The sequence below is a fragment of the Giraffa tippelskirchi genome, chromosome 3, assembly GCF_054371585.1.
Source record: "Giraffa tippelskirchi isolate mGirTip1 chromosome 3, T2T-mGirTip1v1.2.pri, whole genome shotgun sequence".
NCBI lineage: Eukaryota > Metazoa > Chordata > Mammalia > Artiodactyla > Giraffidae > Giraffa > Giraffa tippelskirchi.
In genome coordinates this window covers 131,899,825-131,927,649 of record NC_137277.1, presented here as the reverse complement: position 1 = coordinate 131,927,649, position 27,825 = coordinate 131,899,825, and the positions used below count along the sequence as shown (strand labels likewise).

General features: G+C 49.3%; 2 long non-coding RNA genes across 3 annotated transcripts; one reads left to right on the top strand and one right to left on the bottom strand.

Annotated features, from left to right (window-relative positions):
* Positions 1–887: 887 nt before the first annotated feature.
* On the bottom strand, positions 888–27,560 carry LOC145540812 (uncharacterized). Of its 2 annotated transcripts, XR_014078561.1 has the most exons (7): positions 27,411–27,528; positions 26,383–26,619; positions 25,397–26,267; positions 16,105–16,221; positions 14,134–14,245; positions 9,425–9,603; positions 888–3,797 (listed from the first exon to the last, which is right to left on the bottom strand). It is a non-coding gene; the product is annotated as an uncharacterized LOC145540812 (long non-coding RNA). The 2 variants fall into 2 exon arrangements; XR_014078562.1 differs by lacking the exons at positions 888–3,797; positions 9,425–9,603; positions 14,134–14,245; positions 16,105–16,221 and adding exons at positions 19,411–19,526; positions 20,583–22,013 and having other exon boundaries at positions 27,411–27,560.
* On the top strand, positions 26,462–27,825 carry LOC145540815 (uncharacterized). The gene is made up of 3 exons (XR_014078563.1): positions 26,462–26,649; positions 26,775–26,863; positions 27,554–27,825. It is a non-coding gene; the product is annotated as an uncharacterized LOC145540815 (long non-coding RNA).

The following is a 27,825-nucleotide window of genomic DNA, read 5'->3' as shown; positions in this document are numbered from 1 at the left end:
CCTGGGGGCAGTTCAGAGCCAGCAAAGCGAGACTGAGGCCCCACCCAGCACAGGTCCCCCGCTGGACAGAGTCCCTGCACCACCTCAGTTCTTTTGGGGCTGCTCACAGTCTGGGGGGAGGGCCTTTGAACCCTCTGGCCTCTTTCTGGCTCTGAGTCAGTTTCTCCTGCTCTAGGGGGATGACCAAATGCTGGTCAGTTCACCATCTCAGAATCCGTTTTGCCAACTGCCCAGAGAAGTGTTTCTCAGACTGCAGGTTGTTAAATACAAACAGGTCATGCGTCTAAATGTAGTGGGTTAGGATCTAATGCAATAAAAGAAGAAGATCGAAAATAACAGCAATCACACATAAAAAGATGAATGTCTTTCATGACACTCGTCTCAGTGGCATCTGTGTTTGTACATTTCTGTTCTACAAACATTTGTACATCTGTGCTTGTACACATATGTTCTACATTGCCATGTCAAGTGGATGTTACATCAAGTTTAAGGTTCAAGGAGGGGAAAGTCACTGGCCTCTAGAATCTCCCCTTGTCTCCGGGCCTCCAGCAGTGATGTCCTCCACACAGTGACCTGGGTGGGTGGTCACCACTAAGGGCCTGCAACAGTTGTTTTTACAGCAGTGGGGCTGCATGTCCTGGATGGACATGTTGGAGAACTATTACATCCAGGCTGTGGTACCCGACCCACTTCATTGGGAGTCAACATCTAATGCACTGGAACCGTGACCCGTTGTCAGGGGGACAGACCAGTGGTTCTCAGCCTCCCTGCACATTCTGCTCCCAGAGATCCTAATGCAATAAGATTGGGAGGCTGCTGGGAGGTGTTGGGAGTCTCTGAAGCTGAATGTAATATGGGACCTGGGCTAAACCTGGATGCATGAATACCTGAATGTTTGCACCTGGAAGAAGAGGTGAGTCTCCTGCTCCCTAAACGAAGGTCGTGGAACTCCTCAGAAGCCGTACCGCCTCCTCCCTTTTGCAGCCTGACAGATGTGCTTTGTGGCTTCAGTGTCCGAAGTCTCTGAGTCTCCTGGGTGTGGCAGAAGGTGGTAGCGGCTCCCAGCAAACTCTCAGGATGTCGGGCCCTTGTTCAGTCCTCTCTGCCTCCTGCTCCAGAGACCCCAGAGTATCCCCCTGATAGAAACACCCTGATGGCGTATCTGGCTGTGCACAGGAACCAGCAGTGAGCCAGGTCACCGGGTCACCTTCAGTCACACTCCCCTGACCTTCCTTGAACACGGCACACCTTTACAGATGGATGCATCCTCCTGTGTTCTTCAGACGTCTGCTCCTCCCCTCCCGCCCCAGCCCCTCCCCGACTATCCATGCCCATCCTCTGCTTCCTTCTCCCTAAGTATCAGAGGAAGAAGGGAGTTGTCCGAACATCCCTGGGACCTGGAATTTGATTAGATTGTATAATTTGGGGTTATAGAAATTACCAAGCACACTCGAGGTTGGACAGATTAGTGCAATCCACCCCGTGTACACATTGCCCAGCTTCTGTGGGCAGCCCACAGCCCTCCCGTGCTTTCACCCCATCCGAAAGGGTCTCACCACCCAGTGTCTGAGGCCTTTCCACCTGTTCGAGTCCTCTGAGGACTGGGCCCAGAAGAAAACAACTAGACGCCTCCAGTAAACCCTCCGGGACACAGCTCTTATCTGGAGACCCAGCCCCTGGGCTCAGACACCAACAGGAACCTCCCCCATCCCCCCGCCGGGATGGTGTGCTTCCCCTCTACCTACTTATTTCAGGAGAACTGGGCTTGCAGAGGAAGGCTTAACAGATCCCAGTCTGTCTTCAGAGAAGCTGCTGTGGAATTCCTGAATCTTTTCTGGTTTGGGGCTTGCTGAGCCTCTCAGCACCCAGCTAGTCAACAACAAATTGGCTAATCACACTAGATAAAAAGGAACATTGTCTCCAAAATCCATCAGTCCCAAGGTCACCACCTTTGCCACGAGATGAAAATACATCTGAAGTGTGTTTATCTGGAGAGGGGAGAAGGAGGTCGGCAAAATGGCTCATTTCAAGCTTGAGTGGATTTGTTCGGGTTTTGCTCAATCCCAGGCTAACAGCTAAGCTATCTGAACTCCAAACCAAAATAAATACACCTCTGAAGTTAACCATGTTATTACATCAACGCTGATGTAATGGTTCCAAACCATAAGAAAATAAAATTCCAACATAATGGGTCTCTCTGTTCAACTAAAAGAAAAGGTTGGGCTGCTGGCTTCTTGTCAACTGGAATTTGGCGTTTTCTATCATGGTTACACAGGGTGTGTGTGTAACCTAATTAATAATGTTTTAGTAACTGCTGTGTGAAAGAGGATAGATAGATATTAAAATACAATTAAGGGGTGCAGAGAAGGTCCCCAGACCCACCCAAAGAAGGGTTCCAGAATGACCATCACCAGCCACTCCACCCCAGAGACCTCCCAGACTCAGCGTCTCACAGAGTGACTTTTAGGATTGCAATGGCCCTCAAGGAGGTCATAGCTCTAGGGGCAGAGAAAGGTCAGAAAGACTCAAAGGCAACTTCACTCTGAGAGACAAGTTCCAAGTAAAAGAGGAAATGGTACCCACCCCAGGAAGGGACATGCCTGAGCCCCATGATGCTCTTAGGGTATTAACATAGGATGAGCTGGCTTCTGCAGCCACGCAGAGCTAAACAAGGATGTTCCACTTGGGGGTAGCTCTCTGCACCAGGAGCTCAGCCCTGGAGAGCTCGCGCTGGCCCTGGCCCCTGGCCTGGACAGCTTGGTCCTAGGCTCTGCCTCCCATGCATCCCTCACCAGGCTCAGGCCAGGCAGACCCTCCTGCCACCCCTACCGGGTCAGATGGAGGCTGATGCAGAAGTGCATCTACATAAAGAACCACAGGTCCAAGGACCAACATGCAGCCTCTGTATTTCCTTGGGCAGGTCACTTGCAGCCCAGCATTTCAACTTCCCTGTAGCCGGCAGCACTCTGTAACTCATAGTTCCCCAGGCAGGCATCTTCCACGCCATTCACGTTCTCAAGTCAGAGAAACCTGCCACCCAGTGTAGTCTGCTCAGAGACCTTCCTATCCCAGGTTCTACCGTGAACACAGACTGTTTATATTGGGTTGGCCAAAAAGTTCATTCAGGTGCTTCCGTAAGATGTTACAGAAAACACAAACAAACTTTTCGGCCAATCCAATATTTTGAGGACTTTTTACATGTGCGGCCTCGATAGCACCTGCCCACCAGACATAGGACCCAGAGCCAGCCTCTGCCCAGGCTGATGGGCTCCTGCACCAGATCAGGCTGAGCCTTGCCTGGGCGCCTATCTCATCAGTTCCTGACCACAAACCCATGACTAGTCGCATTTTGCAAATGCGGAAACCTAGGGTGGACAAGTTGAGGAATTGGCCCAGTGTTCCCTATCTGGAGTCTGGAGGAACCACAGACCTCAAGATGGAAATCACAACCCCTCTTCCCCACAAAGGTGTACATTCGCTGGGGCTGCCAGGACAAAGTACCCCCAACTGGGGGCTTTGACAGCAGAAACACATTGTATCATACTTCTGAAGGCTGGACGTCCAAGATTAAGGTTTCCTCTGAGGTGGGTTCTCTCCTTACCTTAGAGACAATCGTCTCCTCCCAGTGTTCTCACATGGTCCTCCTTCTGTGGGTGTCTGTGTCTTGATCCCCTCTTCCTATAAGGACCTCAGTCAGGGACTTCCCTGGTGGTCCAGTGGTTAGGACCCCACGCTTCCGCTGCAGGGGCCCAGGTTCAATATGTGGTCAGGGAACTAAGATCCTGCAACATGCATGGCTTGGGAAAAAAAAAAAATAAGGACACCAGTTGCATTGGGTTAGGCCCTATCTGATGATCTTCTTTTACCTTCATTATCTCTTTTTGAGATTCCATCTCCAAATACAGCTAAGTTCTAAGATACTAGGGATTAGGACTTCCACACATGAATTTGGGGGGCATGGGAACACAATCCAGCTCATGATGGGCTCCCAAGGGCCAGTGGTGGGGGCAGTGTGTAGCTCCAAGAACCATTGATGAGGTTTCACTGAGTGCCTGCTGTGCAACAGGCCATAGTGGGTATGGCACGGGCCTGGATGCCACCGTGTGAGTGACATGTGGAAGAAAGGCCAGCGGCCCAGGGAGCAGCTCTTTCCAATAGCTCATTGAATCCCTCCAGAGAGCCTGGAGCACACACATGAGGCTTTGTAAATATATTCAAAACACACCTCCCCATCTCCACAGAAGCCCCAGAGACCTGCAGCCTGGGGCAGGCACCGCCCTCAGCCAGCCTTGGGAACCTGGGGGTCCCCTGGTTCTAATTCCTCCTGCAGAGCACAGAAGTGTGGGGCCAACATGAATTTGCTGAACGAGTGAATGAACCAATGCATGTTCTGACGGATTCAACACACCTGGTCTGCCCTCATCTCTTTCCTGCTGAAACTTCATTAGAATTCTGGACCAAACTCACCATCCACCAGTAAAGTTGGGGCACTTCAGAGCTGGGGCTGCACCCAGAGCATCAGATAGCTCACTGACGGGTGGCAAAACCTCCAACACTGAATCCACACTCTGTTGCCCAGTCTTTCTTCCCTCGGGGGCAGAATGGCAAACCTAGAATTTCAAACCCACCAGCAGATGCTCCAGAGGTGAGCAGCCAAAATCGCCCTGGACGTCAGGTGTTCCTTGATGGAAGAGCTTCTTAACTGTCAGAACTAGTTACCCAGGAGAGGACTTCTTAGGTTTTACCAGCAGGCCTGTTCCCCCACTGTCTGGGTCAGTTTGACTGTGGTCTGGTCTTGCCTTGAGGCGGGAGGGGGCCAGAGGACCTCCTAGGGGCCCTTCCTGCCCTGGGATTTCAGGCAGACATGAACATCTGGGGAGTGACTGTAACTGAGCGATCCCGCTGGCCTGAAGCCAGCAGTAACAGGGTGGCCCGGTCTGGGTAATCACCAATGGGTAGGCTTGCAAACAGCAACAAGTCTGGCAACTGCCAAGGTTACCCATGTGACAGAGCAAGCAGCAGCCTGGAAGAGCCTGACCTGAGAAGCAGCAGTAGGTGTGTGTCCATGCGTGTGTCCTGGACACGCGCACAGAGAATGTATTTGTGCAAAGGTGGTAGAAAGGGCTGCTCAGGGGGTCCCACCCCTCAGATCAAGAGAAGCCAGGTGAAAATCACAGCTTATTCTTTTTTAAAAATATTTATTTATTTATTGGACATGCCACAAGGCATGCACGATCTTAGTTCCCCAACCAGGGATAGAATCCATGCCCCCCTGCTGTGGAATCCTAACCACTGGACTGCCAGGGAATTCCCCCAAGAACTGCAGCTTTTAACCAAGTGTGGTACATGCCTTTAGCTTTGCCATGTGGATTTTCCTCACCACATCTCTCAAGAAGAAAAGGGTGGAGGAGGCCCTCCCTGTTTCGCATTGAAAGACAAGAAACACTAAGAGACGGCTAAGATCACACCAGTGTTGCCCCAAATTGCCCCAGACCCAGTGGGTTGGCACCGTCTTGATGGTCCTCATACTTTTCTAAGAAATTGTTTTGTTCTAGCCACCTCTGAAATCAGCTTGGCTTTTTGTTTTTTTAAGCCTGGTATATAACAGCACAATCATCCATGAACCTTACCATCAGTCATCGAATCAGCCACACACAATTTTGAGGGTCTATACTTGACGTGGAAGAAAAGTTACCTTCCTTCAAAGAGTTTCATGTTGGAAGCATAAGACGAATGCAAGAGAGACAAATACACAAGCTGTGACAGCGTGTGAAGGATAAGGAGGGAGAAGCAACCTGTGATGCAAAATGGGGTCCCACGGGGTTTCAAGGACGGTGGTTGGCCTTTGGCCCTTTCCTGCCCCAATACTCACCCATAGGTCACAGAATCACACCTTGAGCCTTCCTCATTATTCTCACACTTGGTTGGCCACCAAATCCTGTTGGTTTTGCTTCAAAACCTCTCCCAGCTCCCTGCTCTCTGCCTTACCCTCTGCCTTGGTTTGGGTTCTCCCATCCCTCACCTGACAAGGCTGCCAGGCCAGCCACCTCTCCTCTCTCCAGCTCAGCTCCTTGCAGGGGACCCCTAGGTGCTGTGGGTCAGCTTCCTAAGCCACCTAAAATGCATCTTTAACCGCAAGGCTTGTGCTTGAAAACTCACATCCAAGTTGCCAGCTGTTGGAGCTGGGTGACAGACCCACCTATCCTTCTATATGTTTGAAATTTTCTGTAACAACCACCGCAAAAATAAAGAGAAACAACAAACACCCTCCTCCTACTCAGGAGGTCTTACCCTCAAAGAAAGGTATTGATTTTCTGGGCTTTGCATATATTGGCCAAGCATGAAAAATTCAATCAAGGAAGTAGATTTACAGAGAATCAGTCTGTGTGCTTCAGAGTCTCCCCCAGACCCCGCTGCTTTGAAGACAACATCTGTCTTGTGTGGCCAGTTGCCTGCAGGCCAGCCTTGCCCCTCATCATGTTGGTGACCAACATCACCTGGCATCCAGTCATGATGAGAGTCCTGTGAATCTGAAAACCCACCCGTTCAGACCCCAAAGGCCACATCCTTTCACTGGGTCCTTCCACCTGGCATATCCTTCTGTCCTTGATAAAGTGCAATTCGTTGGTCAAGCTCAGCCTCAAGGTCAAGTGCTCAAGTACTTCTCTGTACTGGTCTGTACAGCCACCTTCCCCCGCCCCCTCCCCAGTCTAGAGGCTCCTGGTAGGCGAGGCTTGGGCTGTCATCGTGACAGTAGAACAAATCTACTTGCTCTGTGCTTGAGGCCGTGCCTTCGGGGACACTGGGTCCTTGTGCTTGCCTTGGGGGATAGCATCTGTGTCTCCACTTTTGAGCAGGTTAGCAGGCTCAGTGCCCTAGTGTGGGAGCTGAGAGGGGGCCCAGGGAGCTGCTTGCAGATCCCCTTGCTTCCCTGTCCTGCACACGGCCTTGGCTTGACAGCCCTCAGTCAGTGCCCTGCACAGACCCTGCTCCCTGAGCAAATGCAGGCCTTGCAATAGCCCCTGTCACTGTCCCCATCTGCCTCTCATCCCTCACCCCAAAGCAAGCTTCTGTGGGCAGCTGAGCATCCAGCTACAGACCTGAAGTCCAGAGGCTGCTGTGATAGAGCATCAGGGTGCATCTCAGCCTTGCGGGACCTCGTGGGTCTCCCCTGTTACCCGAGGGTCCTCCACCCCCTCACATCCCAGCTGTGCCTTGTGGTGGCTCCCCAGGGCATCCGAAGGAAGAAAGCCACTGACAGGGGTTCCGTGACTACACCTACCTGAACGAACTCATTTCCAGGGAATTTAGCATGAATCCCTTACTTCACCTTGTCCTCAGAGAAAAATCAAAAGCAAGACCCAAAACCATGACGGAGGTCTGTGCTCGGACTTGCCACTGATGTAACTTTAACCACACCCACTACTCTAATAGACTGTTTGTAAAGCATTTTTCTAAAGAGCTCATGTGAAAAAAGTACTCAGGTTATCATTTCCCTCTGTGCTGCTGTGGAACGTTCCAGAGGCTACAGGTGAGGATGACAACAGGAGAATGGGCTTCTCCCCACAAGCACAGCCTGCCCCACAGCTCTTAGCCTTCACAGGCATGATGATTGACAAGGGGATGGCCGGAACGTAGCTGCATGTGACACCAAATATAGAAGGTTTTTTTTAAAGCAGTTATTAATATTAAGCCAGGTATAGACAACCTTGGGCCCTGGGTCATATCAAGTGAATTCATCTGTGCTTCTGCCTGTTTGCAGCCTTTTCCCCTTAAAAACAAGTGGTTTATAAAGTCTCTCATTTCAACGATCCCCCTGCTGCAGCACTGTCCTTTGGCTGCCAAGGTGCCCTGTTGTCTGTGACAGGTTCTGAGTTGGGGGTGAGTCTGCAGAGTGGGAAAGCATGGCAACCCACTCCAATATTCTTGCCTGGGGAATCCCATGGAAGGAGGAGCCTCGCAGGCTACAGTTCCTGGGGTCTCAGAGTCAGGCACAACATGGTAATGACTGACTTCTAAGCACCGGTCGGCACCGGCCTGCTGGTGCCTCTTGAGGACACCTTTCAGGCCTCAGGCTGCTGTGTGATTCAGTTTCCTTACAGAAGACCTAAAAGTTGGAAGGATTTCCCTTCCCGAGTCCTGAGCCTGGACACCGCCCTGGCAGCCACCCTTCTTCCTGAGGTATCATGGCCCCGATGTGGCCCCGGGCAGCGTTCCCAACACCACCAGGTTCCTGGAGACCCCAGTGTCCCTCAGCAAGGCTCCCCTAGCCTCCACCTCTGCAGCCATGAAGTGATTGTTCAGGGGCCTCATTTCCTCCCAGGGAGTAAGACCAGGTCTAGAGGAAGGGTTCGCTGTTTGTAAATGTTCTAGAAATAAAAGAGCTTAAAAACGAGAGATGAAAATATGGTTTCATGCTTTGAAGTCGTTCATCAGATCTGCAGGCTCTGGAGCAGAAACCACAGCCGACCTGAGGATGGACAGAGCCCAGTTCTTCCCTGGGAGAAGCAAGGGGTCGAGGACCACCTGCCATGTGCCCTGGGGCTTCCTGAACCTGCCTCCATCAATCTTTACAACAACCCTGTCAAAGCAAGTATTATCACCACTTTATAAGCAAAATCTCAGAAAGATTAAGTTGTTGCCAAAGTCAACAGTTCCTGGGTGGCAGGGCCAGCACAGTGATCCAGGTCTGCCCCAACCCATAGCCCACACTCTCCCAGCTCTGGGCACTGTGTCCAGGAGCACCTCACACATGGCCAGATCCAGGGGCTTGATGGCAGGAAAGAGACGGGGTGGGTGGGAGGTGAGCGAAAGGGTGGCCATAGGTTGGCTGCTATGAAAATCTCCATTAAGCAAAGACACCCAGGGCTGGACCCTCGGATGAGGCTCCATCAACATGATGGAGGGTGGGTGGGCAGCTGCTGACTTTGCCCTGTCACCCCTGGCACCCCCCCAAAAATAGCAGACTTGTGGGGGCAGGGGTACAAGAGCACAGCTAGGGAGCAGAGGACAAGGTGGGTGTTGTCGTGGCAGGGGACAGAGCAGCCAGGGAGGTCAGGCAACAGCCGCAGGCCAAGTTCCACCATACGTGTGTTCAGTGGTCCTGGGAGAGGCCCACAGGTGGGGCAGAGGGTTCCCTGAAGTAGGCTCAGGACTAAGACGTCATCTTTTTTTATCATTATTATTGAAGTATAGTTGATTTATACAGTAGGTCCTTCTTGTTTATCCATTTTGTATGTAGTAATATGTATATGTTAATCCCAGTCTCCTAATTTATCCCTCCCTACCCCGTTTCCCCTTTGGTAATCCTAAATTTGCTTTCTATGTCTATGGATCTATTTCTGTTTTGTAAATAAGTTCACGTGTATCATTTTTTAGATCCCACATATAAGTGATATCATATATTTGTCCTTCTTTGACTTACTTCACTTAGTATGATAACCTCTAGGTCCATCCATGTTGCTGCAAAGGGCATTATTTGCTTCCTTTTTATGGCTGAGTAGTATTCCATGTATACACACATACCACATCTTCTTAATCCATTCATCTGTCCATTCATGGACATTTAGGTTGTTTCATTTTGCGTGAAGCTGGCAGCTGCAGCTAAAAGAGTGAGGAATACAGAGAATGAAAGGAGAGACCATGAAGAAAGGAAGAGGCCAGATGCTGTACCTTTCCCTCCATCCCTGCATGGGGACTGGCCAGTGGTGGAGGAGTGATCAGAGTTCCAGGGAAGCAGAGTGGTAAAGGCCGGCGCAGCTCAAGAGGGAAGACCTGGCCAGAGGACCAAGTGCCCAGAAGAGATGAGGCATGGGAACTGTGAGGACATTGGCAAATGTAGCAGCCAAGGGTCCTCTGAGCTGGCTGCTGACCAGGTCCCACGCTGCTGAGGAGTGAAAAGAGGAGGAGGTGAGAGTGAGAAAGAGCTAACTCTGATGCTGAGGGTAAGGCGATGCATGAGTAACAAGATGGATGGAGACATTATTTTAAAAGATAGGAACTACCTGAACACATTCACAGACAAGAAACCGGTGACAGATAAAGATGCAAACTGTAGGGGAGAGAGTCTTCGAAAGGTAGAGCTGACAAGGAACTGGAGGTAGGTGGGATCGGGAGGGAGGGGACAGGCAGATGAGGATAAATTAGAAAGGAAAAGATATGTTAGCCTTTAAGATGAGGGTTCAGTTCAGTTCAGTCGCTCAGTCACATCTGACTCTTTGTGACCGCATGAACTGCAGCACACCAGGCCTCCCTGTCCATCACTAACTCCCGGAGTTTACCTAAACTCATGTCCATTGAGTCGGTGATGCCATCCAGCCATCTCATCCTCTGTCGTCCCCTTCTCCTCTTGCCCTCAATCTTTCCCAGCATTAGGATCTTGTCAAATGAGTCAGCCCTTTGCATCAGGTGGCCAAAGTATTGGAGTTTCAGCTTCAACATCAGTCCTTCCAATGAACACCTAGGACTGATCTCCTTTAGGATGGACTGGTTGGATCTCCTTGCAGTCCAAGGGACTCTCAAGAGTCTTCTCCAATACCACAGTTCAAAAGCATCAATTCTTCGGCACTCACCTTTCTTTATGGTCCAACTCTCACATCCATACCTGACTACTGGAAAAAACCATAGCCTTGACTAGACAGACCTTTGTTAACAAAGTAACGTCTCTGCTTTTTAATATGCTGTCTAGGTTGGTCATATCTTTCCTTCCAAGGAGTAAGGGTCTTTTAATTTCAAGGCTGCAATCACCATCTGCAGTGATTTTGGAGCCCCAAAAAATAAAGTCAGCCACTGTTTCCCCATCTATTTGCCATGAAGTGACGGGACCAGATGCCACGATCTTAGTTTTCTGAATGTCGAGCTTTAAGCCAACTTTTTCACTCTCCTCTTTCACTTTCATCAAGAGGCTCTTTAGTTCTTCTTCACTTTCATCAGGAGGCCCTTTAGTTCTTCTTCACTTTCTGCCATAAGGGTGGTGTCATCTGCATATCTGAGGTTATTGATATTTCTCCTGGCAATCCTGATTCCAGCTTGTGCTTCTCCAGCCCAGCGTTTCTCATGATGTACTCTGCATGTAAGTTAAATAAGCAGGGTGACAATATACAGCCTTGACGTACTCCTTTTCCTATTTGGAACCAGTCTGTTGTTCCATGTCCAGTTCTAACTGTTGCTTCCTGACCTGCATACAGGTTTCTCAAGAGGCAGGTCAGGTGGTCTGGTATTCCCATCTCTTTCAGAATTTTCCACAGTTTATTGTGATCCACACAGTCAGTGCTGGAAATGTAATACCACCACAGTGAGGGAGCTGAAACTCACATAGTCAGCTCTGGGTGATCCTGGAAAGCAAGACCCAAGGGCCATGGGAATTGTAAGTTTGCTGGGGCATGGAAGGTCCAGTCAGTCTATATTAGTTAGGCTAAGTGATGCTAGCTGCTGAAACAAGCAGTCCCCCAAACCTCAGGGACTAAACCTAATGGAAGTTTATTTCTCACTCATTCGAAGCCCAAGGCTCTACTCATGGTCATTCAAGACCTCAGGCCCTTGGCATCTTCCCCATCCTCTAGAAGGGAATGGGCCTATGGGGACCTGGAGAGGAGTGTCATCCCACCCACACCTCCTTGCTCAGGACCAGGTGCAGAGCCACACCCAACAGGAAGCTAGAACAAGTCATCCAGGGGGTTCCCAGGAAGAAAGGACACAGGTCGTGATTGAAACACAGCCAATTCTGCTGCCAGCTGCTAAGCTGCTGCTAAGTCGCATCAGTCATGTCTGACTCTGTGCGACCCCATAGACGGCAGCCCACCAGGCTCCTCCGTCCATGGGATCCTCCAGGCAAAAACACTGGAGTGGGTTGCCATTTCCATCTCCAATGCATGAAAGTGAGAAGTGAAAGTGAAGTTGCTCAGTCATGTCCGACTCTTAGCGACCCCATGGACTGCAGCCCACCAGGCTCCTCCGTCCATGGGGTTTTCCAGGCAAGAGTACTGGAGTGGGTCGCCAGTGCCTTCAGTTCAAATAGAGGAGAGAAGATTCTGGAATCTGGATCATGAATGGTCAGCACAGGAGATGGGAAATGAACAGCCCCTCGAGCTTGGGTCCCCTTAGCAAACCTTTTCCAAAAACTCTGAAGGTGCCGAGTACATCATTCTCCCTGGCCTGTCCTGTATTTCTAACCCATGGACACAAAGCCTTTTCCACACGTCTCTGCCACAAGCTGGAGCTCGACTAGTTAGTTGTTGATTGGCACCAAGTGTAAGGTATTTGCCGCAAAACATCTTCCACAATCCAAAGGAGCAAAGCCCTCATGCTGGCATTTCAGAGGGTCCCTGGAAGCCTAGGGTTGCAGCCATCACTGGGTATCACTCCATCTTCACCTCAGCAGACACTTTCAGAGGAGTCACTGGTCCATCACACATACCCACAATAGCTAGGAAATGTCCACGTGTAAGAAGGCTTCTGAAGATCAATAGATCTCAGGGAAATCTCAAGATTTTCCCTTTAGTTCTTGTTGTAGGAATTGTCTTGAGAACACTAAGCTTCCCCCACATCTTCCCTTCATTACAAACAAAGATATTGTCTTCTATTTAAAAAAAAAAAAAAAAAAAAGGTTCCCAGGCCTGTACTGAGGTTACGTGGCTCTATCCGTTCCCATTCTGGGAAAACAGAGGTACTTGTTTGCCCACAGGGGCGGCCATGTGAGTACTGTTAATAACCTGTTACTTTCATCTCACAGCTTTGTCATACAGAGTTGTTGAAACCTATCAGCATCGAAGGGCAAAAGAAACATGGGGCTGATGGATTTAAATGGCCTGGGAGAGATGAATCCCTGGTCATGTGTTGTACGCATCTTGCAAAATCCGTAACTGTGGGGAGAAGGGTGGAGAGAGAGGAAGAATACGATTGAGGCCCAGAGGCATCTGGAAGAAACACCAGCTGTGCCTGGGTGTTGCACAACTGGGACCTGCCTTCCCAGGGGCCTTGCCAGGAGCTGGTAAAGCCCTGCTGATGGCTTATTTCATCCCCTCTGGAAGGAACACAAGGAGCTGCTTCAAGTTTGCAGTGTCCTTTAGGCAACAGAGAGGCCAGGGCATGAGAAGGGCATCTCTCCCACGTAAGATAGGTGAGCAGACAAGCATCTACCTGCACGAGGTGTGTTTACAGGAGGAAAGTGAGGTGTCTGTTTGTGTCCAACACCTGTGGTCAGGGTAGAGAACAGAAGCCCATTCATTCCCAACTTGCCCCAAAGCCTAACCCTTCTCCTTTCATCACCTGGCATTAACAACGTCTGCTCAGCAAGGGCCAAAGAGTGGTGGGCACAGACCCCCCCCTTGGATGTGGGCACCACTGCCCTGGGACAGAGGAGATGGGCTACCAGAGGCGGTCTGAGTCCCTCCCTCCCTGCCACACTTCAACCGTGCCTGATATCGGTCTGCAAAGTTCAACCAGAAACACCCAGCAAGCTCCTACAGCCCAAGCAAAGGCTCGCAAAGGGAAAATCAAGGAGGTTGGGTCAGAGCTGCAGAGTCAGGCAGCCTGAGAGTTTCAGCAGCCCCGGGGCATCTTATGAGACTGTGAACAGCAGGTCCAGGAAACTGCTAACCACCCTTGATGACTTTGAACTCCACAGACCTGTTTGGAGGCAGTGACTGGGATCGGAAACATGATGCCTCTTCTTCTATAAAGATCAATAATGACAGTAGAGAATGCTTGTGGTCCTGCTGGCTCCCAAAGTTGGCGAACATTCAAGCGGCGCCCAGTGGGAGCTGGATGCCAAGCCAGGTTAGCTATGTCCCCTGGGAGGTCATAGTTGGAGGAGGCGGGTCCAGCCAGCCTGTGTAGCCACCATCCCCCAGCCTGACTCCATTCACTGCCTCTTTGACTCTGGTGAATTGCTTAACTTTTCTATGGATCAGCTTCTTAGTCTATAAATCAGAAACAGTAACTAGCACCCAATGAGATGATCATATATGTAAAGTGTCTAAAATGCCTGGGCTGCTGGTTACCATCCTAGTGAGACCACGTGGGAGGACCAAGCCAAGACCATTTGTTCTCAAATGTCCCATCCCCCCGCTCTGCCCTCCAGTCACTCCACCCAGAACCCTCTACTCTCGACTCCCTGGTCACCAGCATACAGACCTCAGAGGGACAATTTCCAGCCTCGAGGAGCTCAAAAGGAGCAAGGAGTGACTTCCATGGCAGTCCAGTGGTTAAGAGGCTTCCCCGGTGGTTCAGCTGGTAAAGAACCTGCCTGCCAATGCGAGAGACATAAGAGACTCGAGTTCAATCCCTAGGTCGGGAAGATCCCCTGGAGGAGAGTACGGCAACCCACTCCGTTATTCTTGCCTGGAAAATTCCATGGACAGAGGCGCTTGGCAGGCTGCAAGCCACGGGGTCTCAAAGAGTCGGACGTGACTGAGTGCGCATATATGCACTAGGTGGCTATAAGCACCTGCCTGGCTGATGTGCTGCTAAGCCCAGGACAGGACACACCAGTGGTTAAGACTTTGCCTTTCAGTACACAAAGTACAGGTTCTAACCCTGGTCAGGGAGGTAAGATCCCACATACCGCCAAAAAACCAAAACATAAAAACAGAAGCAATATTCTAACAAATTCAATAGACTTTAAAAAAAATGGTCCACATCAAAACAAAAGGAGCAAGGAGCCCACGTCCCCATGGGGAACCCTCTCCCAGAGGCATGGGCCTTAGAGGTGCCACATGGCCCCCACTGGTGTATGAACTGGCTCCTGAGAGTCCTCCTGCTCACCCACACCCCATGTGACCCACACACCCGCCTGCATCCCATCTCCCCATGTCCACGGTTAACAGAAAATCAATCAGCCTTTGTTTCGCATTTCTGTTTCCACATGCCCCTCCCATTCTGTATGAAAACAAAGTTTCCCGTCTTTGCTGTGATTTCGCAGCCTCCTTTTAACACAATCATAATAAACTCCTCCAGGGCAGCGTGAAGAGTATGTGCCAAGATCAGGGCTTGGCACAGAGCCCATGCTTTTCATGCCCAGGTTAAATGGCAGAGGAGAGAGGCCAAGGAGCTGGACAACCCCCATCCCTCCCCTACCTGGCTCCCCACTGTTGATGACCCTCCTCCCAGCCCCTGGGAGCCCCAAGTGACCCTGAAATGCTCCCTGGGTGCCTGCAGCTGACCCTCCAGGCCTGCCTCCCACAGCCTCTTGCCCTGAATTTTTTTATCCCCACTCCCTGCCGTACACACACATACACCATCCCACCTGAAGGGTCACCTGGCCCATTTCTGCACCCGAGAGGCTGGTCATCCTGAGTAGGTGGGGCCAACGGCAGAGAGCAGTGCACTTGGACTTCATGGCTCTGGTCTCAGATCCCACCCCTGGCTCCTGCCTTGTGCCAAGCATTTCACACCATGAGCTCCAGTTTCTCCTCATCCAACTTCATGGCTACGTGCAGGGGGTGAGTGGGTGATGCTTCCCAAGTGGCCAACACTATCTGTCTTGCATTTCCCAGGGGCCACCTGGAGTGAGCTGTAACCACACTGCTGAGGGGAAGGATGTTTCATCTCCCTCGTGAGGGTCAACAGGGAAGGGATTTTGGTGATGGGCCAGGAGGGGCCCTTCACTCCTAGCACAAGAATCACCTGCCAGGCGCTCATGTTTGCTAAGTTGCTTCAGTTGTGTCCAACTATTTTCGACCCAACTGAAGCCCTCCAGGCTCCTCTGTCCATGAGATTCTTCACCCAAGAATCCTGGAATGGGTTGCCTTGCCCTCCCCCAGGGGTTCTTCCCAACCCAGGGATTGAACCCAGGTCTCTTATGTGTCTTGCATTGGCAGGCAGTTTCTTTACCACTGAGCCACCCAGGAAATCCCACCTGCCAGGCGGATCTGGCCTATAACAAGCTTAAGGCTCTGGGGTGGTGGGGGATGGTGAGGGGAGAGCGCTAGAGAAGAAGGAACAGGGGCTGCATGCCTTTGATTAGAAATCAAAGGAAGGCAATGTGAGAGCCACTGACAGCATTACCAAGTTTGGGGTCCAAGCCCAAAGCCCAAGAAAGTCCCTCAGCAAATGCGGAGGGGCAGCACCAGCGCCCGGCACAGGCTCAGCTCACAGGGTGCTCACCACAAATTTACTGAATTATGGAATTAAGTCTGTCCTCGCTGCCTGTTGTAACTGAGGATGGCTTTCTTGATGGAGGAGAAGTAAGGACACAGGTTCATGCTCTGTTCTATGCAGGACCTGGAATGGAAGGTTGAATTACTATAGAGGGAGGAGGGGGAGGAAATGGGGAAAGCTCATGTGGAAGCCAATGCTTGTCGGGGCTCACAGAGCCCTGGACTGGGAACCCCACGGTGGAGGGAGGGGGCACCCTGTTCTAAGAACTACTCCTTCCCCTCCTCCCCCGGCACCCTCCCCCGACCTTGTTGGTCCTGGAGAGCTTGGTTACTACCCAGCACAACAACTGCAAGCTACCACTCATGGGACCCCACTGTCTGTTTTTCTAAATAAAGCTTTATTGAAACAAAGTCCCCTCATTCCTGTCCACATTGTCAAGGGTGGCTTTTCCTCTCCTAGGTGTTGGCACAGAGACTGGACAGCAAACAAAATCATTAACAACCTGGCCCTTTGCAGAAGATGTTTGCCTCCCCCTGGTTCAGAGAAAAGGAAAGATGCCCCACCCTCCCAGCCATTCATAGCAGAGAGGGGCTCTTGGGGAAGGCTCTTGGGGAAGCATGCGTCTGAAGATGGGGTCCAGGACCATGCTCAGTCAGCCAGGGAGGGGCAGTAAGGGCACCTGTGTTGCCCTGGGCACCAGTATGGTGAGGGTGGAGGGATGCAGAGAGAAGACGCACAGCCCCTGCCCCAGAAAGGGCCGAGGAGCAGCCATGGGGGGTGACAGCTGACTCTGCGGGGGGGTGCCCTTCACAACCCTTCCACAGAGGGCCCTGGCAGCTCAGCTGAGGCAGCCCCATCTCGGCCACCTGCTCCATCCGCCTCCTTGCTTCCTGCCCCTCCCCTCATGCTGCTGTGACCTAGACGCCCGGCCCACTTCTCACAACCCTAGACGTACTGATGGCCCAGGAGCCAGATGCCAATCACAGCTCCAGTTGCCGCCATCCAAGCACTCCATCAAGAGGACCAGGGGACCCTTCAAAGCTCACAGCCCCCCACAGTATGACCCCATGCAGGCTTGTCTCCTGTTTCCCCCCTCTCTGGTCATGGGACCCATGCACTCAACCCCCTGCCATCCAGATGCCTCTTCCTCCCTCGCCCACCATTGAGACCCTCTGGATCCCCTCCTCAGGCTCCTCCAGACTGGCTATGGCTCCAGCCTGAGCGTCCTCCTCCTCCGATGCCCCTCGCTGTTGCTGTGAGCCACTGTTAAGCCAACCACAGCTTCTCATGGCTTCTCCCACCCAACCCAGCTCCTCAGCCCCAGCCTTGAGGGTTGCCCCCCCACCTTGCCCTCTCCCACTGCCTGCAGGATGCTTGGCACAGAGGCCCGTGGGAACTCAGGCAGGTTATCCAACCTCTTGGAGTCTTGGTTTACTCCTCCCTAAAACAGTTACAATACAAGCCCACACCCAAGGTTGCTGTGGCGATAGATGGACATGCTGGACATGATGCGCTTGGCACCGTGGTCACTCAGCCCGCTTGCTCAGATCAGCATGCTCTTTTCTGTTGCAACCCACGGACATTCACGGAGCACAAAGGCGAGCCCTGCGTAGAGGCTTAGGGACAGGGAGTGAACTTGAGTGAACATCATCCTATAAGATGATCAGGCCGCATGGGGACGTTTCCTGGGACTGTCCCAGCGGAAGCAGTGTCTCCCTCTGTCTGGGGGAAGGGAAGGGGCGTTAGTATAAAGGGTGACACCAAGGGGCAGGGGAGGCCATCAAGCAGGGACACACTTGAGAGCAGATGAGGAAAGCCAGCATGACTGGGGATCGGTCCCCATGGCCAGGCCGGGGGCAGAGTGAGGATGCCTGAAGCATCCGTCGTGGAGGGCTGGTCCTGATCCTACTCTCGGGGCAGAGACTGCTGCAAGCTCGCAGTAGAGACAGCTGAGAGTCTACTCCAGAAGATGGGCTGGAGGGCAGGAAAGAAAGGATTATGGTTCAAAGGAAATGACTTAATGATGGAGAAACAAGCTATGTTACTCCATGTGCGTGTGTGTGCATGTGTGTGTATGCATGTGCACCATGGGGGCCGGAGGCAGGTACCTACAGTGAGGGTTACCAAGAAGAAAGAATTGTCATGAAGCCCAAGGCATGAAGCACATTCCAGACGGAGGTGGCAAGGCTTGGGGACAGGAAAGGTGCAGACTTCGGTCAGTTGTTTGAGGACAGAAGAAGGCAGGAAAATGCTGCCCAGGGTTTCCGCCTCCCACCCAGCCAAGGCATCCTGCAGGGTGGTGAGAGCGGGTGGGGAGCCCCAGGGCCCCTCATTAGCGAGGGCCCATGAGCCCTCTGTGTTTTATTACCTCCACGTTGCCTCAGAAGAGCTCGCTCCATCTGCTTGCGGCTGTTAAAAATGTGCTTGGCTTTCTTCTTAAAAATAAAACTCCAATCAAGGGATGAAAGAAAATGCTTTGGAGCTGGTCCAGGGACCCATCGCTCATAGGTGGGGAAAGAGGAGGGCTGGAGGGGCCAATTGAGGAGGAAATGCAGGCGGAGCAGGCGGTCAGGCTGACATCACACCTGCATTCATGAACCAGAGAAGCCAAGGGATGCCTTTGGATACTCAGACCCAGTGAGGGTCTGTAGTTGAGGGCGCACAGAAGGAGCGGTCCAGGAGAAAGGGAGAAGAGGTGTGAAAGTGGATGGCGAGCGGCGTGCAGCTACTTTTAGCTAGGTAACAGGAGACAGCTATTAAAAGTCTGCTTCAAAATGCAAAGCAGCATATGGTCCCAACTTCGGAATGCACAAGTGGGTTTCTTCTGCCTGCTAAGTCCTGAACTATCAAAGGAGGGCTGAGGGGCAGATTCTAGAGGGTAAGACCACATGTCAGGGCAAACCTCCTGCACTTTGGGGCTCCAAGCCACACACACTCGACTCTAACTTGGGACAAGAACAAAGCATGCATCGTCCAAGATGGTCTCCCATGACCTACCACCCACCCAAGTCGAAAAACCCCGGGGCTCCGGCTCACAGTTTGGGGTCAGAACCCCACCCCCACCCCCATCTGCCTGCTCAGACCTCTGAGGTCAGCCTGTCTGGACAAAAATAACCAGTCCTTGAATCGAAGGCCATCATGCTTGATCACAGCCAACATGGCATGCACAGCACCCAGTGACATCCCACAGGGTGCTTCTTGTATTCCAGGTCTGGGTGCTCTTTGGGCAAAGGCAATAGAGCCTCCTCCAAGGCCAGCACACCTCCCCGCCTGCTTGCGTTTCACACAGAAGAAGCGTTTGCTAAGATTTTGTGCAGGGCTGGGGCTTCTCTTTACATTCCAAGTCTTTCCCCAGCAAACAAACCTCAGCGTGGGAACGGGACTCCTGTCCATCACAGGACAAATTGATTAATGCCGTAGAAATGTGACTGCAACCACGGGCCCTCCCGAACACTGGGGCTTATGTTGTCTGCTCTGCTCTCCTAAGGAACTTTCCCCTCAAGAGTTTGTGTATTGTTCACCCTTTTTCTTGGCACGCACGCCACATCCGAAGCCTATAATCATGCAGGTCATTAAACTAAACAACTACGTTTGGATCTTTTTCAAGGGAGTGATTCAGGCAAGCGCTCTCCCCACGAGATCACTTTATAAAGTGCTACCCTCCACTGAAAAGGGGCCAAACACCAGCCCCTCTGGTCTCTTGGTGACAGGGACTCTCCACTGGCCACTAGGTGGCGGTGTTTACCCAAAAAGGGCCGCTGGGGCGTTGGTGCCGCTCAGGACTGGTGGAGATGCCCATCTTCTGAGCACAGAAATATTTTCAAAAACCGGGGTGAGGGGGGGTACCGTATTAGGCGAAGCAGCCAGACACTCTATACTGGAGGAAGCGCCCCCAATCCGATGTGGTCAGAAAGGAGTCTTCAGTTCATTTCAGTCACACAGTCGTGTCCAACTCTTTGCGACCCCATGGAGTGCAGCATACCCGACTTCCCTGCCCATCACCAACTCCCGGAGCTTGCTCAAACTCATGCCCATCAAGTCAGTGATGCCATCCAACCATCTCATCCTCTGTCGTCCCCTTCTCCTCCCACCTTCAATCTTTCCCAGCATCAGAGTCTTTTCAAATGAGTCAGTTCTTCACATCAGGTGACCAAAGTATTGGAGTTTCAGCTTCAGCATCAGACCTTTCAATGAACAGTCAGGATGGGTTTCCTGTAGGATTGATTGGTTTGATCTCCTTGCAGTCCAAGGGACTCTCAAGAGTCTTCTCCAACACTACAGTTCAATAGCATCAATTCTTCAGCCCTCAGCTTTCTTTACAGTCCAACTCTCACATCCATACATGACTACTGGAAAAACCATAGCTTTGACTAGACGAACCTTTGTCAGCAAAGTAATGTCTCTGCTTTTTAATATGCTGTCTAGTTTGGTCATAGCTTTTCTTCCAAGGAGCCAGTGTCTTTTAATTTCATGGTTGCAGCCACCATCTGCAGTGATTTTGAAGCCCAAGAAAATTAAGTCTCTCACTGTTTCCATTGTTTCCCCATCTATTTGCCATAAAGTGATGGGACTGGATGCCATAATCTTAGTTTTTTCAATGTTGAGTTATAAACCAGGTTTTTCACTCTCCTCTTTCACTGTCATCAAGAGGCTCTTTAGTTCCTCTTCACTTTCTGCCATAAAGGTGGTGTCATCTGCCTATCTGAGGTTATTGATATTTCTCCTGGCAATCTTGATTCCAGCTTGTGCTTCATCCAGCCCAGCATTCTGCATGATGTACTCTGCATATAAGTTCAATAAGCAGGGTGACAATATACAGCCTTGACCTTTCCCAATTTGGAAGCAGTCTGTTGTTTCATGTCTGGTTCTAACTGTTCCTTCTTGACCTGCATATAGATTTCTCAGGAGGCAGGTCAGGTGGTCTGGTATTCCCATCTCTTTCAGAATTTTCCACAGTTTCTTGTGATCTACCCAGTCAACAGCTTTGGCATAATCTATAAAGCAGATGTTTTTCTGGAACTCTCTTGCTTTTTTGATGATTCAAAGGATGTTGGCAATTTGATCTTTGGTTCTTCTGTCTTTTCTAAATTCAGCTTGAACATCTGGAAGTTCATGGTTCACATACTGTTGAAGCTTGGCTTGGAGAATTTTGAGCATTACTTTGCTAGCATGTGAGGTGAGTGCAATTGTGGGGTAGTTTGAACATTCTTTGGCATTACCCTTCTTTGGGATTAGAATGAAAACTGATCTTTTCCAGCCCTGTGGACGGACACTGCTGAGTTTTCCAAATTTGCTGGCATATTGAGTGCAGCACTTTCACAGCATCATCTTTTAAGATTTGAAATAGCTCACCTGGAATTCCATCACCTCCACTAGCTTTGTTCATGGTGATGCTTCCTAAGGCCAACTTGACCTCTCATTCCAGGATGTCTGGCTCTAGGTGAGTGATCACACCACCATGGTTATCTGGGTCATGAAGATATTTTTTGTACAGGTCTTCTGTGTATTCTTGCCACCTCTTCTTAATATCTTCTGCTTCTGTTAAGTCCATACCATTTCTGTCCTTTATTGTGCCCATCTTTGCATAAAATGTTCCCTTGATGTCTCTAATCTTCTTGAAGAGCGCTCTAGTCTTTCCCATTCTGTTGTTTTCCTCTATTTCTTTGCATTGGTCACTGAGGAAGGCTTTCTTATATGTCCTTGCTATTCTTTGGGACTCTGCATTCAAATGGGTATATCTTTCCTTTTCTCCTTTGCTTTTAGCTTCTCTTCTTTTCTCAGCTATTGGTAAGGCCTCCTCAGACAACCATTTTGCATTTTTGCATTTCTTTTTCTTGGGGATTGTTTTGATCACTGCCTCTTGTACAATGTCAGTCTCTCCCATCAGGAAGCTTCCAGAAGTCTCTTATCCTTATCTGTCAGAGGGCAGACAGAATGAAAACCACAATCACAGAAAAGTAATCAAACTGATCACATGGACCACAGCCTTGTCTAACTCAATGAAACCATGAGCCATGCCACGTAGGGCCACAGATGGGTCATGATGGAAAGTTCTGACAAAATGTGGTCCACTAGAGAAGGGAATGCAAACCACTTCAGTATTCTTGCAATGAGAACCCCATGAACAGTATGAAAAGGCAAAAGATAAAACACTGAAAAATGAACTCCCTAGGTCAATAGGTACCCAGTATGCTACTGAAGAAGAGTGGAGAAATAACTCCAGAAAGAATGAAGAGACAGAGCTAAAGCAAAAACAATGCCCACTGGTGGATGTGACTGGTGATGGAAGTAAAGTCCGATGCTATAAACGGCAATCCTGCATAGGAACCTGGAATGTTAGGTCCATGAATCAAGGTAAATTAGAAGTGGTCAAACAGGAGATGGCAAGAGTGAACATCGACATTTTAGGAATCAGTGAACTAAAATGGACTGGAATGGGCGAATTTAATTCAGATGACCATTATATCTACTACTGTGGGCAATAATCCTTTAGAAGAAATGGAGTAGCCATCATAGTCAACAAAAGAGTTCAAAATGCAGTGCTTGGATGCAATCTCAGAAATGACAGAATGACCTCTATTCGTTTCCAAGGCAAATCATTCAATATCACAGTAATCCAAGTCTATGCCCCAACCAGTGATGCTGAAGAAGCTGAAGTTGAACAGTTCCTTGGAGACCTATAAGACCTTCTAGAACCAACACCCAAAAAAAGATGTCCTTTTCATCATAGGGAAATGGACTGCAAAATTAGGAAGTCAAGAGATACCTGGAGTAACAGGCAAATTTGGCCTTAGGGTACAAAATGAAGCAGGGCAAAGGCTAACAGAGTTTTCCTGAGAGAACGCACTGGTCATAGCTAATGCCCTCTTCCAACAACACAAAAGACAACTCTACACTGAAATCATATTGATTATATTCTTTGCAGCCAAAGATGGAGAAGTTCTATACAGTCAGCAAAAACAAGACCGGGAGCTGACTGTGGCTCAGATCATGAACTTCTTATTGCCAAATTCAGAAAGGAGTCTATCCCTCACTATATGTGGGGGAAACAGCCAGGAGGGGGAGGGGAGGAGCCCTTTCAGACCCTCCCCCTCCTGTTGATCCAGGCCAGCCTGAAGCCTCCCCCTACCCGAGTATCTCTGGAGCCTGGAGACCCCAGTGCTCCTGGAACTTCGATGCTGCCGGGCAGGGTCACTGCACCCAGGCACCCACGCCCTGCAGGGTTGCCCAGAGGATTCGCTATCCAACCAATGTGATCATGTTCTGAAAAGATGAAACATTCTCAAAATGTAGAGTTGTTTTTATTATTTATTATCAGAAACAAACTGATGGACTAAAAGAGGGGGACAGAAGGCATTGGCTGTTTAAGATGACTCTTCTTTGTTATGTTATCAGATGCATTTAAACACACCTTCTATTTGATCAAACTCACTTCTCAGATAACCTTAATGAAAAATAAATCATGGCATGGATGAAAAGCAAGTGGCTCATATGGTAAAGAATCTGCCTGCAGTACAGGAGCCCTGGGTTTGGTCCCTGGGTCAGGAAGATCCCCTGGAGAGGGGAATGGCTACCCACTCCAGTATTCTTGCCTGGAGAATTCCATGCACAGAGGGGCTGGTGAGCTATAGTCCATGGGGTCATAAAGAGTCGGAGATGACTCCGTAACTAAAGTTTCACTATAGAGCATAGGGAACTATATTCAATGCCCTGTGATACACCAAAAGGAATATGAAAAAGAATACATATGTATAACTTAGTCACTTTGCTATAGAGCAGAAATGAACACAACATTATAAATCAACTATACTTCAAAAAATAAATTTAAAAATTTTAAATCATGGCAAGTACGTGGTGACCAAGTGCCTGAACAACCCCAGGATCAAGGCAGGTGATGGAGCCTCTGGTAGTGGCAGAACCAGCTGTAGGGCTCTGTTCCCAGGAGGGGACAGGGGACCTCAACACAGTCTCCATATCAGGAATCTCTGGCTCAGTTTATGGCGACTGTGAAATGAAAGAGAAAAGCTGGTTGTTAAGCTGCAACCAAGCCACCAAAACGTGTAGCATGAGAAGTTTATTAGAGCAACATATGTATCTTTTTAAAGCAGTGTAATACAATTAAATCACATTCGTTAAATTAAATTTAATACAGTGAAAAGAGATCAGATCAGCAGACTTGGGCAGAAGCATTCAGCTCCAGGGACTTTTTGAGCTGAGCTTCAAGAAAAAGCATTTCACGCACATATACGGTATTTGCAAGGCTATGGTTTTGCTCTACAGGGTGTTAATGCGTTTTGTCTAAGTTTTTTTACATTCAAAAAAAGAGTGCTTTCTGTTCAAATAAATCCAGGCAATGCTGAATTAAAAATAAAGTGACTATGAGCACTTCAAACCCACATAAGGTGGAGGTCCATGTGTAATTTCGTTGACCTGTTTGATCACAGCCCTTCTTCGCTGAAAAGCCCACTAGCATTCCTGAGAATGAGTATTTTGTGCAACATTTTTAGAGGAATATGAACCCAATCAAGTGGAACATTCAGGCCAGTGCTGACTGGAGTCAGGTTGGAACCAGTGAAGTAAAGGTGCCCATGGAGTCTGATTCAACAAGAGTACAAGTCACAGATATGGGACTGAAGACAAAAGGGACGCAGAAGCCTCATTCAAGTCAGGAATGCAAATACCCAACGTTTATTATAACACCTTCTGAATAGTCTAGCTAGACCTCTGCTCCAGGGCTTAGCAGGTTATGTTAGGATCTCTATGGAATAGGTTTCCAAAAGATGTATAAACGGAAGTGTGAATAAGTCAGTCTAGAATTCTGGAGAAGAAACTCCATTAAAAATATCGCAGCATCAGAGAGGGTGTGAGAAGTGAACCCTCCTATACAGCTGGTGGGGATGTACACTGGTACAGCTACTATGGAGAACAGTATCGAAGTTCCTTAAAAAACTGAAAACAGAGCTATCAAATGATTTAGCAATCCCATTCCTGAGTATATATCTGGATAAAACCCAATAGCCAAGACATGGAAGCAACCTAAATGTCCATCAACTCATGAATGGATAAAGAAGATGTGGTACATATATACAATGGAATATTACTCAGCCATAAAAAATTGAAATAATGCCATTTCCAGCAACATAGATGGACCTAGAGATTATCAAATTAAGTGAAGTAAGTAAAAAAAAGACAAATATCATGTTATCATGTAGTTGTTTTTCTTCAGTTGCTCAGTTGTGTCCAGTTCTTTGCCACCCTATGGACTACAGCACACCAGGCTTCCCTGTCCTTCACTTACCTCCCAGAGTTTGCTCATCCATTGAGTCAGTGATGCCATCCAACCAGCTCATCCTCTGTCATCCCCTTCTCCTCATGCCTTCAGGAGGTTTTTTTCCAATGAGTCGGCTCTTCATATCAGGTGGTCAAAGTATTGGCGCTTCAACTTCAGCATCAGTCTTTCCAATGAATATTCAGGACTGATTTCCTTTAGGATTGACTGGTTTGGTCTCCTTGCTGTCCAAGGGACTCTCAAGAGTCTCCTCCACCTCAATTTAAAAGCATCAATTCTTCAATGCTCAGCCTTCTTTACGGTCCAGCTCTCACATCCATACCTGACTACTGGAAAAACCATAGCTTTGACTATATAGATGCTTGTCGCCAAAGTGATGTCTCTGCTTTTTAATATGCTGTCTAGTTTGGTCATAGCATTTCTTCCAAGGAGCAAGCATCTTTTAATTTCATGGTTACAGTCACCATCCGCAGTGATTTTGGAGCCCAAGAAAATAAAGTCTGTCACTGTTTATATTTTTTCCCCATCTATTTGCCATAAAGTGATGGGACCAGATGCCATGATCTTAGTTTTTTCAATGTTGAGTTTTAAGACAGGTTTTTCACTCTCCTCTTTCACCTCCATCAAGAGGCTCTTCAGTTCCTCTTCACTTTCTGCCATTAGGATGATGTCATCAGCATATCTGAGATTATTGATATTTCTCCTGGCAATCCTGATTCCCACTTGTGATTTATCCAGCCCAGCATTTCACATGATGTATACTCTGCATATATGCTAAATAATCAGGGTGACAATGTCCGGGTCATTAAGACCTACGTTGTACAGTTCTTCTGTATATTCTCGCCACAATAGTTTGTAGTAGTCTACAAGCGAAAACAATCTGAAAAAGAAGATATAGATATAGATGGGTTACTGAAAACTCTGCTATATACCTGAAACTAACACAACATTCTAAAGCAACTATGCACGTATTAAAATAATAAAATTAAAAATACCTGCAGCATCATGATAAAGCCCTTTGTGGTGTCACCACAGCTCTGGCTGGTGACTGGGTGGCCAGCACCTTCATATGCTTAGTCCTTTGATCCTTACCAGGAGCCAGGAGATGGGCAGCCCAGATCTTCAGGGCTTAGGCTCAGGCGAGCGCCCTCCCTCAAGTCCAGATGAGGACGTTGAAGCACAAGGAAGAAGGAGATCTTTGGAAGGAATTCAAAAAGCACAGGAGATCTTTCCTTTGAATTAGAGAAACAAAGGTCTCATAGGTAATGTGTTCTCTATTTTTGTCAAATGGTGGTTCATTATATATGTCAAACCTTGTTTTAGCTTCAGACTGAAAATTAGATTTAATGTAAGCAGCTGAAAATGAAATTGAACCTGAGTTTAAAAGCAGGACAGAGACATCAGTATGGGTGCCATTTCCAATTTTGAAGAGCTGGACAACAAGAAAGGCTTCGAGATCAACCTGGAAATGTCATTGTAAGTCATGAAACATATTAACCAAAGTACCTCCATAACTAGAGGAAGTGAATCTTACAAGGAGCTTACAGGTTTTATGTCACAGACTTTTCCCACTATGTGTGCTCAAGGAAATTCCTGCCCTTCTCTGAGTCTCAGTTACCCCCTTAATCCACTTATTACAATTGAGCCTGATAGTGTCTGTGGTCCTGTCCTTAAGGGCGAGGTCCCGCAGACAGCAGGAGGCCAAGGAGGGATGTGGCCAATGTTTTCTTGGACATCCTTTCATCTCCATGGTCTCCAGTGTGGTCCACTCCAAACCTGATCCATCAGGTCACTGCCTGCAGGCACTTCAGATGCTGAACTGAGTCCCTGCCCTCAATGTGAGCTCCAGCACCTGCCACCACCTGGCTTTCCCATTTCCCATCAGGAAGGTGGAAACTTCAGTAGTTCCCTGCACAAAGTTGGCTGCTCTCTGCTCCTCCTGACTTTGCTCCTATTGTCCCTTTGTCTTGAACAAACTTCCTCTTTTGCCTAGTTCTCTCCTTTGTCATCCTTCAAAACTCACCTCATTATCACCTCCTCCAGGAAGTTTTCCTTCCCTTTCCAGACTGGGTCACTTCCCCTGCGCCATTCTGCATAGCTCCAGATGCATGTGGCTGGCACATCACCACCCGGGACAACACAGCATGACCTGTTCCTGTCCCCCAGGTGACCTGGAAGCTCCCTGAGATCACAATTGTGCACGGTTCCATTCTCCATCCCAGTGCTTAGCCCAGAGCTTGGGGCAAGTAGGATGCCAGCTGAAGTGACCGTTGTGCCCACAAGATGACCACCTGCAGCACTCATCACCACAGCACCAGGAGTGTGCAGGCTGATTGAAGACAAGGCTGGTTTCATTTAACTTGGAAACCTACCATCACCCACTTTAGGACTCACCTGGCCTAGGAGTTTCCACAAGTGAATAAACACTTGTAACATAA